Source organism: Sus scrofa, chromosome 9, assembly GCF_054392235.1.
Source record: "Sus scrofa isolate SSC_HxYL_T2T_F1_AM1 chromosome 9, Sscrofa_HxYL_maternal_Yorkshire_Landrace_v2.0, whole genome shotgun sequence".
Taxonomy (NCBI): domain Eukaryota; kingdom Metazoa; phylum Chordata; class Mammalia; order Artiodactyla; family Suidae; genus Sus; species Sus scrofa.
Genome location: NC_139391.1, coordinates 11,447,485 through 11,460,962, shown reverse-complemented (window position 1 = coordinate 11,460,962; position 13,478 = coordinate 11,447,485). Strand labels below are relative to the sequence as shown.

Below are 13,478 nucleotides of genomic sequence, written 5' to 3'. Positions count from 1 at the left end.
CTCTTAAATTTGTTGAGGTTAGTTTTGTGCCCCAGTATGCGGTCAGTCCTAGAGAATGTTCCATGTGCACGTGAAAAGAATATATATTCTGGGTTTTTTTTAATGTAATGTACTGAAAATAACAAGTCTAACTGTTCTGTTGTGTCATTTAGGATCTCTGTTGCCTTACTGATTTTCTGTCTGGTGGATCTGTCATTTGATGTGAGTGGGGTGTTACAGTCACCTGCTATTGTTGTATTCCCATCAATTTCTCCTTTTATGTCTGTTAGGTTTTTTTGTATGTATTTGGGTGCTCCTCTGTTAGGGGCATATATTTTGACCCATGTAATAACCTCTTCTTGAATTAATACTTATCATTAAATAATGTCCTTTCTTATCTTCTTTATGGCCTTTCTTTTGAAGCCTATTATGTCTGATATGCATATTGCAACTCCCGCTTTTCCTATCATTTCCATTGACATGAAGTATCTTTTTCCATCCCCTCACTTTCAATTTATGTGTCCTTTACCTCAAGGTAAGTCTCTTGTAGGAAGCATAATGCACTCTTGTTTATTATCCAGTCTGCCACTCCATGTCTTTTGTTTGGAGCGTTTGGTCCATTGACATTTAAGGTAATTATTGATAAAAATGTTTTTATTGACATCTTATACCTTATTTCCCAGTTGATTCTATGTTTCTCCTTTGTTCTTTTTTGCTTGGATGATTTCCTTTTATTTTAAGCTTGTGTCCTCTTCTTTTTAGTTTTTGTGAATGTATTGTTTGTTTTTGATTTATGGTTTCCCTTTTTTTAACCCCTTCCTAGATCCGCTTGCTTTAGCCTGATAGTCATATAGGCTCAAACATATTCTAAAAAAAAAGTCTAGATTTTCTTACTCTCCTTCTCTATATTTTATGATTTTGTTGTCCTTTTTTACATCTTTGTGTTTATCCTTTTCTGTTCCCTTTGTTTATCATCACTTTGACAAATTTTTTTTCTTTTTGATCTGTATACTGGCTTATTTAAGTGATTACTTTCTGATTGTTATTTCCTCCATCTTATATCTTCTTATTTCTTTCCTATTTAGAGGAGACCTTTCAGTATCTCTTTTAGAATGAGTTTAGTATTGCTAAACTCATTGTATTCTTTTAATTTTTGTTTGTTGGAGAAATTCTCTATTTCTCCTTCTATTTTAAATGATAATCTTGCTGGGTAGAGTAATCTAGGCTGCAAATTTTTCCCTTTTAGAACTTTGAATATATTTTTCCACTCTCTTCTGGCTTTTAGTGTTTTTATAGAGAAATCAGCTGATAACCTTATGAGGATTCCCTTATAGTTAATTCTTTGTTTTTCTCTTGCTGTCTTTAGAATCCTCTCCTTACCTTTAACTTTTGCCATTTTTATGATAATATGTCTTGGCATGGGTCTGTTTGGGTTCACCTTGTTGGGGGCCTTCTGTGTTTCCTGTATTTTGAAATGTTTCCTTTAGGTTTGGGAGTTTTCAGCTATAAATTCTTCAAATATTTTTTCAATCCCCCTTCTTTCTCTTCTCCTTCTGGAATCCTTATGGGTAGCTTGGCCCACTTTATATCATTCCATAGATCTCTTATATTGCTATCATGTTTTTTCATTTGATTTTCTGTCTACTGTCCTGATTAGGTAATTTCCATTATTCATTCTGCTCTTCAGTTCCTTTAACTTAGCTGGCATATCTGCAAATGAATTTTCTAATTTTTCTTGGCTCCTCCTAATCGTTTCTAGTTCCTTTCTAGAGTAATCTGCTTTACTGTCCAAATCTGCTCTTAGTCCCTTCAGTATTTTCATGACCTCCTTTTTGAACTTGGTGTCTGTTAGACTGCAGAGGTCTGTTTCATTGTTTGTTCCTTTAGTGGAATTCTGTTCCTTTAACTGGGCATGGTTTCTGTGCTTCTTCATTTTGCTTATTTTTTTTTATTCTGTGAGTTTAGGGAAAACAATTATCTACTGTGGTCTTGGAAGGCTGTTTATATACAGGAGCACTTCTGGGTGGCTTATGAGGGCTTTTTTTTTTTGAGTGAGGTCCTCTCTTGGTTTCGATGCTTGCTGTCTCTTTCCTCAGTGTGTACATCCTGTTATCCCCTTGATAGGGGGTGTGCCATTGTATAGCCTGTATGTGCTTCCAGGGAGATGGAGGCAGTAGCCAGTGCCTGGTTCCTGGGTCCTTGACAGTGGCAAGAACCTGAGGGGAGGTGGTGGTATAGGCTGCTTCTGGTTGCAGGGCCCTGGGCAGTGGCAGTGACCCTCAGGGAGGTGGATCCAGCACCTAGCACCTTTGGCAGCAGCAACTCTGGGGCGTGTATTTTCACAGGGAATGGGTGGTACTCAGTTGCAGTCTCATCCTTGGCAGGGACCCCTGAGGTGACTGGGGCTGCAGGTGGTGCTGTTCAAAGGACCCCTAGTGGTGGCAGGCCATGCCCACCTCTGACGTCCAAGATGGCTGAGGAGTTTTGCACCCACTTCCCACAGCTTGTGTGCAAGAGGTGGCCACACCCCCTGAGAGCCTGCACATGTGCAGAGAAAGATGTTCCTATGGCTCCTGCCTCCCCTCCTCTCAACCTTCCCAACAATGGTGTCTTGCTTCTCCTGCAGTCCCAAACCTCCTCCTGCACTCTCTGGGCTGTGGTGTTCCTCTCCCCAGCCCATGGCACACCACTCCCTAGCCCCCTCAGGTTGTCTCCATACAGCCAACTCTAGTCCTCTCCCCAGAATTGACCTCCAGAGCCTGAGTCTCAGCACCCAGCCCCCTCCTAAATGTCTCAGGCTGTGGTGTACCAGGCAGTGGTGTCCCGGGCAGTGGTACCAATGGTCTGTACAGTTCTCCCTCTGTTTTGCCTTCCTCTGTCCTGCTGCTTCCCTTTCTACCTGGGAATTGAGGTTCCTCCTCCATCTTGGTCGTACTCCCTGGCAGTTATGTGCCTCTAATGGCACAGATTGCTTTCCTCTTCCACAGATCCCTCTCAGGAGTGGTGGTCCCACCCTGATTCCTTTTTATTCTCTTCTCTATTTTTTCTTCTGCCCAGTTATGTGTAGGGTTTCTCACCCTTTCTTGAGGTCTAAGGTCTTTTGTATCCCATGTGAATCATTCTACACAGAGTTTTTTTAAATGTGTTGGTGGAAGAAGGTGAGTGCCACATCTTACTCCTCTGCCATCTTGATCCAGCTCCTTCCACCTATGTTTTCTTCTAGGAATTTTACATCAGATTTTATGTTCAAGTCTTTTATCCATTAGAGTTGATGTTTTTGTATGTGTTTTTTGTATGTTTTTGTATGTTTCTAGCTGTTCATATTTCTCAGAACCATTTATCAAAGATACCGTTCTTTCCTCGTTATAAATTTTTGACTTCTGGCTCATTTCCTGTAAATAAATTGATGATATATGTGTGAATTTATTTCTAGGCTCTTTTTTTTCCTTCTAGTTTTATTGAGATATAACTGACATATAGCTATGTATAAAATTAAGGTATACAGCAATATGATTTGACTTACATACATGATGAAATTATTACCACAGTAAATTTATTGAACATCATTTCATAGAGATACACAATTAAAGAAATAGAAAAAGTTTTTCCTTCTGATGAGAACTTGGCATTTTATCTCTTAACAACTTTTATATATAACATACCTGCAGGGACTTCCAGTTTTATTGAGATAATAATTGACATACAGCACTCTATTTTTTTTTGTCCAGTTTCACTTTATTATTTTATTTTGTTTTCAATGAATTTTATTGCATTTATAGTTGTACAATGATCATCACAATCCAGTTTTATAGGATTTCCATCCCACAACCCCAGCGCATGCCCCCCACCCCCTGAACCGTCTCCTTTGGAAACCAGAAGTTTTTCAAAGTCTGTGAGTCAGTATCTGCTCTGCAAAGAAGTTCATTCTGTCCTTTTTTCAGATTCCACATGCCAGTGAAAGCATTTGATGTTGGTGTCTCATTGTATGACTGACTTCACTTAGCATGATAATTTCTAGGGCCATCCATGTTGCTGCAGATACTGTTATTTCTTTCCTTAGTACCATGGCTGAGTAATATTCCATTGTGTATATGTACCACATCTTCTTGATCCACTCCTCTTTCGATGGACATTTAGGCTGTTTCCATGTCTTGGCTATTGCGAATAGTGCTGCAGTGAACACTGGAGTACGTGTCTTTTTGAGTCATGGTTTTCTCTGGATAGATGCCCCAGTGTGGGATTGCTGGATCAAACAGTAGTTCTATTTTTTGTTTCCGAGGAATCTCCATACTGTTTTCCACAGTGGTTGCACCAATTTACAATCCCACCAACAGTGTAATAGGCTTCCTTTTTCTCCACACCCTCTCCAGCACTTACTGTTTGTAGACTTTTGGATGATGGCCATACTGGCTGGTGTCAGGTGGTACCTCATAGTGGTTTTGATTTGCATTTCTCTAATAATGAGTGATGTTGAACATCTTTTCACGTGTTTATTGGCCATCTGTATGTCTTCTTTGGGGAACTGTCTATTTAGATCTTCTGCCCATTTTTTGACGGGGTTGTTATTTTTTGGTATGGAGCTGCAAAAGGTGTTTATAAATTTTGGAGATTAATCCCTTGTCAGTCACTTCATTTGCAAATATTTTCTCCCATTCTGTGGTTTGTCTTTTTGTTTTGTTTAGGGTTTCCTTTGCTGTGAAGAAACTTTTAAGTTTGATTAGGTCCCATTTGTGTATTTTTGTTTTTACTCTCATTACTCTAAGAGGTGGATCTGGGAAGATGTTGCTGTTGTTTTTGTCGGACAGTGTTTGGCCTATGTTTTCCTCCAAGAATTTTATAGTGTCTGGTCTTCTATCTAGGTCTTTAATCCATTTGGAGTTTATTTTTGTGTATGGTGTTAGGGAGTGTTCTAATTTCATTCTTTTCCATGTGGCTGTCCAGTTTTCCCAGCACCACTTATTAAACAGACATACAGCACTCTATAAATTTAAGGTTTACAAAAGAATGATTTGACTTACATACATTGTGAAGTGATTTCCACAATAAATTCAGTGACCATCCATCATTTCCTATGGACACAAAATTAAAGAAATAGAAGTGTTACTTCTGAGGAGAACTCTTAGAATTTACTCTATTTACAATTTTCATATATAACCTACAGCAGTGTTAATTATATTTATGTTGTATATTACATCCCTAGTACTTATTTTTCTTATAACGTTAAGTTTGTACCTTTTGACTGCCTTCACCAATTCCCCCTCCTCCAGCCTCCACCACTGGTAACCACAAATCTAGTCTCTTTTCAGTGATTGTTTGATTTTGAAGTGTAATTGACCTACAACACTGTTATTCCCTGGTACAAATATAGCGATCTGCTATTTCTATATATTTCAAAATGGTCATCAAGATAAATCTAGTTGTTGTGTCACCATTTAGAGAGATTGCATTATTATTGAGTTTATTTCCCACACTGTGCATTACATGCCCATGACACATTTATTGTGTAAGTGAAAACTGTGCCTCTTAATCACCCATACCTACTTCTCTCCTCCCCTCACCCACTCCCCTCTGGCAACATTGATTTGTTTTCTGTATATATGATACTATCTCTGTTTAGTTATGTCTGTCCACTTGTTTTATTTTTTAGTTTCCATGCATAAGTGAAACCATGAAGTATTTGTCTTCCCCTCTCTGACTTATTTCATATACCATAATACCATCTTTGTCCATCCATGATGTCGCAAGTGGCAAAAGTTCATTCTTTTTATGAATGAATAATATTCCATTTTATATATATTCATCTTCTTCTTCACCATTCGCTATTGGTGAACACAGGTTGCTTCCATATCTTGGCTATTATAAGTAATGCTGCAATGACTATAGGTATACATGTATGTTTTTGAATTAGTGTTTTTGTTTTCCTCAGGAAAATACTGTGATGGAATTATTGGATTGGATTATAGTCTGTTTTTAATTTTTTGAGTAATATCCATGCTGTTTTCCATCCTGCTTATGACAATTTACATTCCCACCAACACTGTACAAGTGTTCCTTTTTCTCTACATCCTTGCCAACACTTTCTGTTTGTTGTCCTTTTGATAACAGCCATTCTGACAGGCATGAGGTGATATCTTGTTGTGGTTTTGATTTACATTTCCCTGGTGATTAGTGATATTGAGCATCTTTTCATGTCCCTGTTGGCCATCCGTATGGATTCTTTGGAAAAATGCCTATCAAATAGTCTTCCCATTTTTTTTTCATGGCTGCACCTGCAGCATACACAGCAACACTGGATCTGAGCCACATCTGCAACCTATGCTGCAGCTTGCAGCAATGCAGGATCCTTAACCCACTGAACAACGCCGGTGATTGAACCCACATTCTCACAGACACTGTGTTGGGCTCTTAACCCACTGAGCCACAATGGGAACTCCACTCTTCTCAATTTTAATCAGATTATTTTTCCTGTTGAGTCATATTTGTTATTTACACATTTTAGATATTAAACTCTATGACTTGAAATTCAGCAGTGCACATTTTATTTTCCTGATAGTTTGCTTCACTGTGCAAAAACTTCTGAGTTTGATGGAGTTCTTTTTATGTATTTTTGCTTTTGTTGCCTTTGAGGAGCTATATAAAAAAAAAATATGGGAGTTCCCGTCGTAGCGCAGTGGTTAACGAATCCGACTAGGAACCATGAGGTTGCAGGTTCGGTCCCTGCCCTTGCTCAGTGGGTTAACGATCCAGCGTTGCCGTGAGCTGTGGTGTAGGTTGCAGACGCGGCCCGGATCCAGCGTTGCTGTGGCTCTGGCGTAGGCCAGTGGCCACAGCTCCGATTCGACCCCTAGCCTGGGAACCTCCATATGCTGCGGGAGCGGCCCAAAGAAATAGCAAAAAAAAAAGACAAAAAAATATATATATATTGCTAAGACCAATATCAAAGATCTTACCATGTTTTCCTCCAGTTGTTTTATGATCTCAGGCCTTACATTTAATTCTCTAATATATTGTGAGTTTATTTTTGTGTACGGTGTGAGAAAGTAGTACAGTTTGATTCTTTTGTGCGTAGTTACTACATGCAGAAACATTTATTGTAGAGGCTGTCTTTTCCCCACTGTATATTTTTACCTCATTTGTCATAAATTAATCTCCCATATAAGTGTGTTCATTTCTAGGCTCTCTATTCCATTAATATGATTTGTGTTTCTGTTTTGTGTCAGTACTGTACCATTCTGGTTACTGTAGCTTTGTTCTAGATTTTGAAATCAGGGAACATAATAACTTGAACTTTGATCTTCTTTCTTAAGTTTGTTTTGCATACTTGGGATCTTTTGTGTTACATACAAATTTTAAAATTATTTGTTGTAATTTTGTGAAAAATGCTATTTATATTTTAATAGGGATTGCATTGAATCTGTAAATTGCCTTGGGTAGTAATGTTATTTTAATAATACTGATTCTTCCAATCCATCAACATGGTATATCTTTCCATCTGTTTGTACTATCTTCATCAGTTTTCTTCATCAGTGTCTTAGGGTTTTCCAAGTACAGATCTTTTACCTCCTTAGTTGAACTTATTCAAGGGTATTTTATTCTTTTTGTTATGGTTATAAATGCTATTATTTTCTTATTTTGTTGTTAGTTTATAGAACTGAAACACATTTCTGTTTAGTAAATCTTTTACCCCTAAAACTTGAAAAAAATTACTGATGAGTTCTCATAGTTTATTGGTTATATTTAGGATTTTTCTATATATAGTATCTTATATTCTGCTAATGTGAAGGTTTTAGTTTTTCCTCTTCAGTTTAGATTCCTTTCTTATCTGATGACTATGAATAGAACATCCAGTGCTGTGGAATAAAAATGGTAATAATAGGCACCAATAAGAATGGCCATCATCAAAAAGTCTATGAACAATAAATGCTGGAGAGGGTTTGAAAAAGGGCCTATACTGTTCGTGGTAATGTAGATTGGTGCAACCACTATGAAAAACAGTATGGTGATTCCTATAAAAACTAAATATATAACTACCATGTGATCCAGCAGTGCCACTGCTGGGCATCTTCCAAAACTGTGTTTAATAAAAGTAGCTAGGGTGGACATCCTTGTCTTATTCCTGTCTTTGCAAAAATTCTTTCAGCTTTTCACCATTGAGAATGATGTTAGCAGTGAGTTTGTCATATTCAGCCTTTTTATATTGAGGTAGGTTCCCCCTATGCCCACTTTGTGGAGAGTTTTTATCCCAGATGGGTGTTGAGCTTTGGCAAAAGTTTTTACTGCATCTACTGAGGTGGCCACATGGTTTTTATTCTTCAGTTTCTTAATGTGGTGTATCACATTGGTTGATTTGCATATATTAAAGAATCCTTGTGTCCCTGGGATAAATCCCACTTGATCAAAATGTATGATCTTTTTGCTGTATTGTTGAGTTCATTTTGCTAAGGAATTTTGCATCATTTTCATCAGTGATACTGTGCTGTAATTTTTTTTCTTTTGTGATATCTTTGGGTTTTTATCAGGATGATGTTGGACTCATAGAATGATTTTGGAAATGTTCCTTCCTCTGTAATTTTTTTAATAGTTTGACATGGGAGGGTGTTAATCTTTAAATGTTTCATAGAATTCAACTGTGAAGCCATTGGTACTGAACTTTTGTTTGTTGGGAGTTTTTAAAATTACTGCTGATTCAAGTTGATTGCCAGTAATTGATGTGTTCATATTTTCTGTTTCTTCCTAATTCAGATTTGGGAGTTTGTACATTTCTCATAATTTTTGGATTTCTTCAAGGTTGTTGATTTTATTGGCATATAATTGTATGTAGTAGTAATCTCTTGTGACTCTGTGTTTCTTTTTTTCCTCCTTTTTTTCCTTTTCTATTTCTGTGGTGTCATTTGTAACTTCTTTTTCATTTCTCATTTTGTGACTTGGGCCCTCTCTCTTTTTCTTGATGAGCATGGCTAAAGTTTTATCAATTTTGTTTGAATTTTCAAAGAACTAGCTCTTAGTTTCATTGATTTTTTTTTTCCTACTGGTTTTCTAGTCTCTGTTTCATTTATTCCCATTATGATCTTTATGAATTCTTTCCTTCTGCTAACTTTGGATTTTTTGGTTCTTCTTTTTCTAATCTTTTAAGCATATAGTTAAGTTCCTAAGGTAGGCTTTTATCATTATAAACTTTCCTCTTAGAACTGCTATTGCTGCACCTCATAGGTTTTGGAGCAATATTTTTTCATTTTCATTTGTATTTTATTTCATATTTTTAAACTGACCTATTCATTTTTATTAGCATATTTTCAGCTTTCATGTGTTTGTGGTTTTTGCAGTGTTTTTTCTTTTTTACTTGTAATTGATTTCTAGTCTCCTATCATTGTGGTCATAAAAGAGGCTTAATATGATTTTAGTATTAGATTTACTGAGACTTATTTAATGGCCCATCATGCAATCTCTCTTGGGGAAACTTAAAAGTTTCTGCACAGCAAAGGAAACCCTAAACAAAACAAAAAGACAAACCACAGAATGGGAGAAAATATTTGCAAATGAAGTGACTGACAAGGGATTAATCTCCAAAATTTATAAACACCTTTTGCAGCTCCATACCAAAAAAAGAACAACCCCGTCAAAAAATGGGCAGAAGATCTAAATAGACAGTTCCCCAAAGAAGACATACAGATGGCCAATAAACACGTGAAAAGATGTTCAACATCACTCATTATTAGAGAAATGCAAATCAAAACCATTATGAGGTACCACCTGACACCAGCCAGTATGGCCATCATCCAAAAGTCTACAAACAGTAAGTGCTGGAGAGGGTGTGGAGAAAAAGGAACCCTAGTACATTGTTGGTGGGATTGTAAATTGGTGCAACCACTGTGGAAAACAGTATGGAGATTCCTCAGGAAACAAAAAATAGAACTACTATTTGATCCCACAATCCCACACTGGGGCATCTATCCAGAGAAAACCATGACTCAAAAAGACACAGGTACTCTAGTATTCACTGCAGCACTATTCGCAATAGCCAAGACATGGAAACAGCCTAAATGTCCATCGAAAGAGGAGTGGATCAAGAAGATGTGGTACATATACACAATGGAATATTACTCAGCCATGGTACTAAGGATAGAAATAACAGTATCTGCAGCAACATGGATGGCCCTAGAACTTATCATGCTAAGTGAAGTCGGTCATACAATGAGACACCAACATCAAATGCTTTCACTGGCATGTGGAATCTGAAAAAAGGACAGAATGAACTTCTTTGCAGAACAGATACTGACTCACAGACTTTGAAAAACTTCTGGTTTCCAAAGGGGACAGTTCAGGGGGTGGGGGGCATGTGCTGGGGTTGTGGGATGGAAATCCTATAAAACTGGATTGTGATGATCATTGTACAACTATAAATGTAATAAAATTCAGTGAGTAATAAAAATAAAGTAATTATTGATAAGTATTTATTGCTGTTTTGTTCATTGTTTGGGGTTTATTTTTTTAGTTATTTTTACTTTAGTCACTTGTGACTTGACTATCTTTTGTGTTGTTTGTATCCCTTTCTCTTTTGTGTGTGTGTCTCTTGGGGATTTTTGATACTGTTACCATGAGATTTATATGTAACAGTCTCTCTATATATACACATGGATATATGAATGCATATACATGTACATATATATATTTATATACACACACGTGATTAAGTTGGTGAATGAACACATTTTAACAACTCTTCATTTTTAGTCTCCTCATCACATTTAATATTTTTTACATCAGAATTTATATCTGTTCTGTGTATCCCTAACCACTTATTGTGGACATAGATGACTTAATACTTTTGTCTTTTTAAATCTTCCTACTAGCTTTATAAATGATTTACTAAATTTGATATACTAAATTTACTGTATATTTTTCTTTACCAATGAGATTTTTCCTGTTGTAATTTCATTTTTCTAGTTGTAGCCTTTTCTTCTCCACTTTGAGAAGTCCCTTTAGCATTTCTTATAAAGCTGGTTTCATGGTGCTGAACTCTTTCAGCTCATGCTTATTGATGAAACATTTGATCTCTCCTACAAATCTGAATGAAAGCCTTGCCAAGTATTCTTGGTAGCGGGTTTTCCCCTTTCATTACTTTCAGTATATCATGCCAGTCCTTTTTGTTCTGCAGAGCTTCTTCCAACAATTTATCTGATAGCCTAATGGGAGTTCTCTTGTAAGTAACTAGTTGCCTTTCCATTGTTGCTTTTAAGAGTCTCTCTTTATCTTTAATTTTTATCAATTTAATTATAACATGTTTTTGCATGGACCTCCTTGAGTTCATCTTGTTTGAAACTCTGTCCTTCCTGGTCCTGGATGCCTGTTTCCTTTCCCAGGTTAGGGAAATTTTCAGCTATTTTGTCTTCAAATATATTTTCTTCTCCTTCTGGGATGCCTGTAATGGGAATGTTAGTATTCTTGATGTTTCCTGGAGGTCTCTTAAACTACCATCATTTTTTTTTTATTCAATGTGAATGATTTCTGCTACTCTGTCTTCAAGTAGCTGATCTGTTCCTCTCTATCATCTAGTCTACTTTTGATTTCTAGAAGTAGCAGTCTCCTGTTCCATTTGGTTGCCTGACACTAAATGTGTGTAGAGGATACCTACTGCTGGTGGGTAGGGTTAAACCATGGTGTAGCTGGCTAATTGGCTAAGGGAATCCTAGTCCTGATGCCTTCTTTCTGGTGTGTGGCCAGGTCACAGTGTAGCTGGTTACAGAGCCTCTGGGGTTCCTAGGTCTAGTGCTTACCCACTGATGGCTAGCTTCAGACCTGGGCTTCTGCAAGCTAGTAACTGCTTGATGTTGTGTGAGGCAGTAGCCCAGGGGTGTCCTAGAATTAGTTTTGGCCAGCTGATGGGCTGGGCCAGCTCCCAACACACCTAGCAGCTGGATCCAGGGTCCTGAGTCTGGTATCAGAATGATGGTGAAAAGGACCAGGACTCAGTGTATTCTGGGGTTTGCTGACCTGCTGGTGAGTGTTCTGGGTCTTGGCACTGCTGGCTGAGGGGCTGGTGTCTCTAGCCAGGCCTGGAGAGTCCCAGGACTGGTGCAGACTGGCTCTTGGGTGGGGATAGGTCATGGCACTAAGAAGTTAGAGGAAGAGTTCCAAAATGTTTCTTGCCAACATTTTGGCAACATTTATACCAGTGTTGTCATGGTAGTATGAATTCCCGAAAATGACTGCTACTAATGTCCAAAGTGTGTCCCAATTGTCTCCTGCCTCTCTGGGAGGCTCTCCAAGATCATCAAGTAGATCTGACCTAGGCTCCTTTCAAAGTATTCCTTCTGCCTTGGGTCTCAGAGCTTGTGACATTTCATATGTACCCTTTAAGAGTAAAACCCCTATTTCCCTATTTCCCAGTCCTCTGGCTCTCCCAAAAGTAATCCCCACTGGCTTTCAAAGCCAAATGTTCTGGGAGCTCATATTCACAGTTCAGGAACTTTGGGATGGGGAGCCTGACATGGAGCTTGAACCCTTTTTCCTTGGAAAGAACCTCTGCGGTTGTAATCATCCTTCAGTTTGTGGGGACCTAGCCTGAGAAATGAGTCTTGACTAGACAGTGACTCCACCCCTTCAACCCACCTCATTGTGGCTCTTTATATCTTAATTTATGTAATATCTTTTCAGCTAGTCTTCAGGCAGCTCTCATTGATAGTTACTCTAAACAGTTGCAATTTTGATGTGCCTGTGGGAGGAGATGAGCTCGAGGTCTTCCTACTCTCCCTTCTTATCCACTCCTCTCCTATTTCTGAATTCTTTATTGTGTTCCATTTATCTGTGTGTCTGTTTTTTATGCCAATACCCTAATCTTTTGATAACTGTAACTTTGTAATAGAGGTTCAAATCAGGGAAATGGTGTTTCTAGATTTATTCTTTTTTCCCAAGGTTGCTTTGGCTATTCATGAACTCCTGTGGTTCTGTTCAAATTTTAGGATGCCATTGGAAATTTGATAGGGAGTGCATTGAATTTGTAGATGGCTTTGGGGATCTTGGAAAGTTTGATCTTCCAATGAATATGGATAGCTTTCTATTATTTGTGTCTTTAATTTCTTTCATCGCTGTCTTATAGCTTTCATTGTATAGGTCTTTCATATCTCGGATTGACTTTATTCTTTTTTTTTTCCTTTCCAGCCACCCTTGTTGAACACATACAGAAGTTCCTAGGCCAGGGATCAAATCCAAGCTGGAGCTATAAACTACACCACAGCTGTGGCAATGCTGGATCCTTAGCCCACTGCTCCAGGCCAGGGATCAAACCAGAACCTCCACAGTGACAAGGCAGATCATTAACTAACTGTGCCACAACAGGAACTCCTGACTTTATTCCTTTTTATGTAACTGTGAATGGGATTGTCTTAATTTCTGACAGCTCGGTATTAGTGTACAGAAATACAACAGATTTTTGTATGTTGATTTTGTATCCTGCAAATTTACTGAATTCATTTATTAGTTTTAACATTTTTTTTAGTGGA

The 13,478-nt window shown here is 37.8% G+C and overlaps 1 protein-coding gene across 29 annotated transcripts in view; it reads left to right on the top strand.

Moving 5' to 3' along the window:
• The window catches only part of LOC100524885 (glycerophosphodiester phosphodiesterase domain-containing protein 4-like), a 116,687-nt gene that overhangs the window by 15,390 nt on the left and 87,819 nt on the right, over positions 1 to 13,478 (top strand). The window lies entirely within an intron of this gene.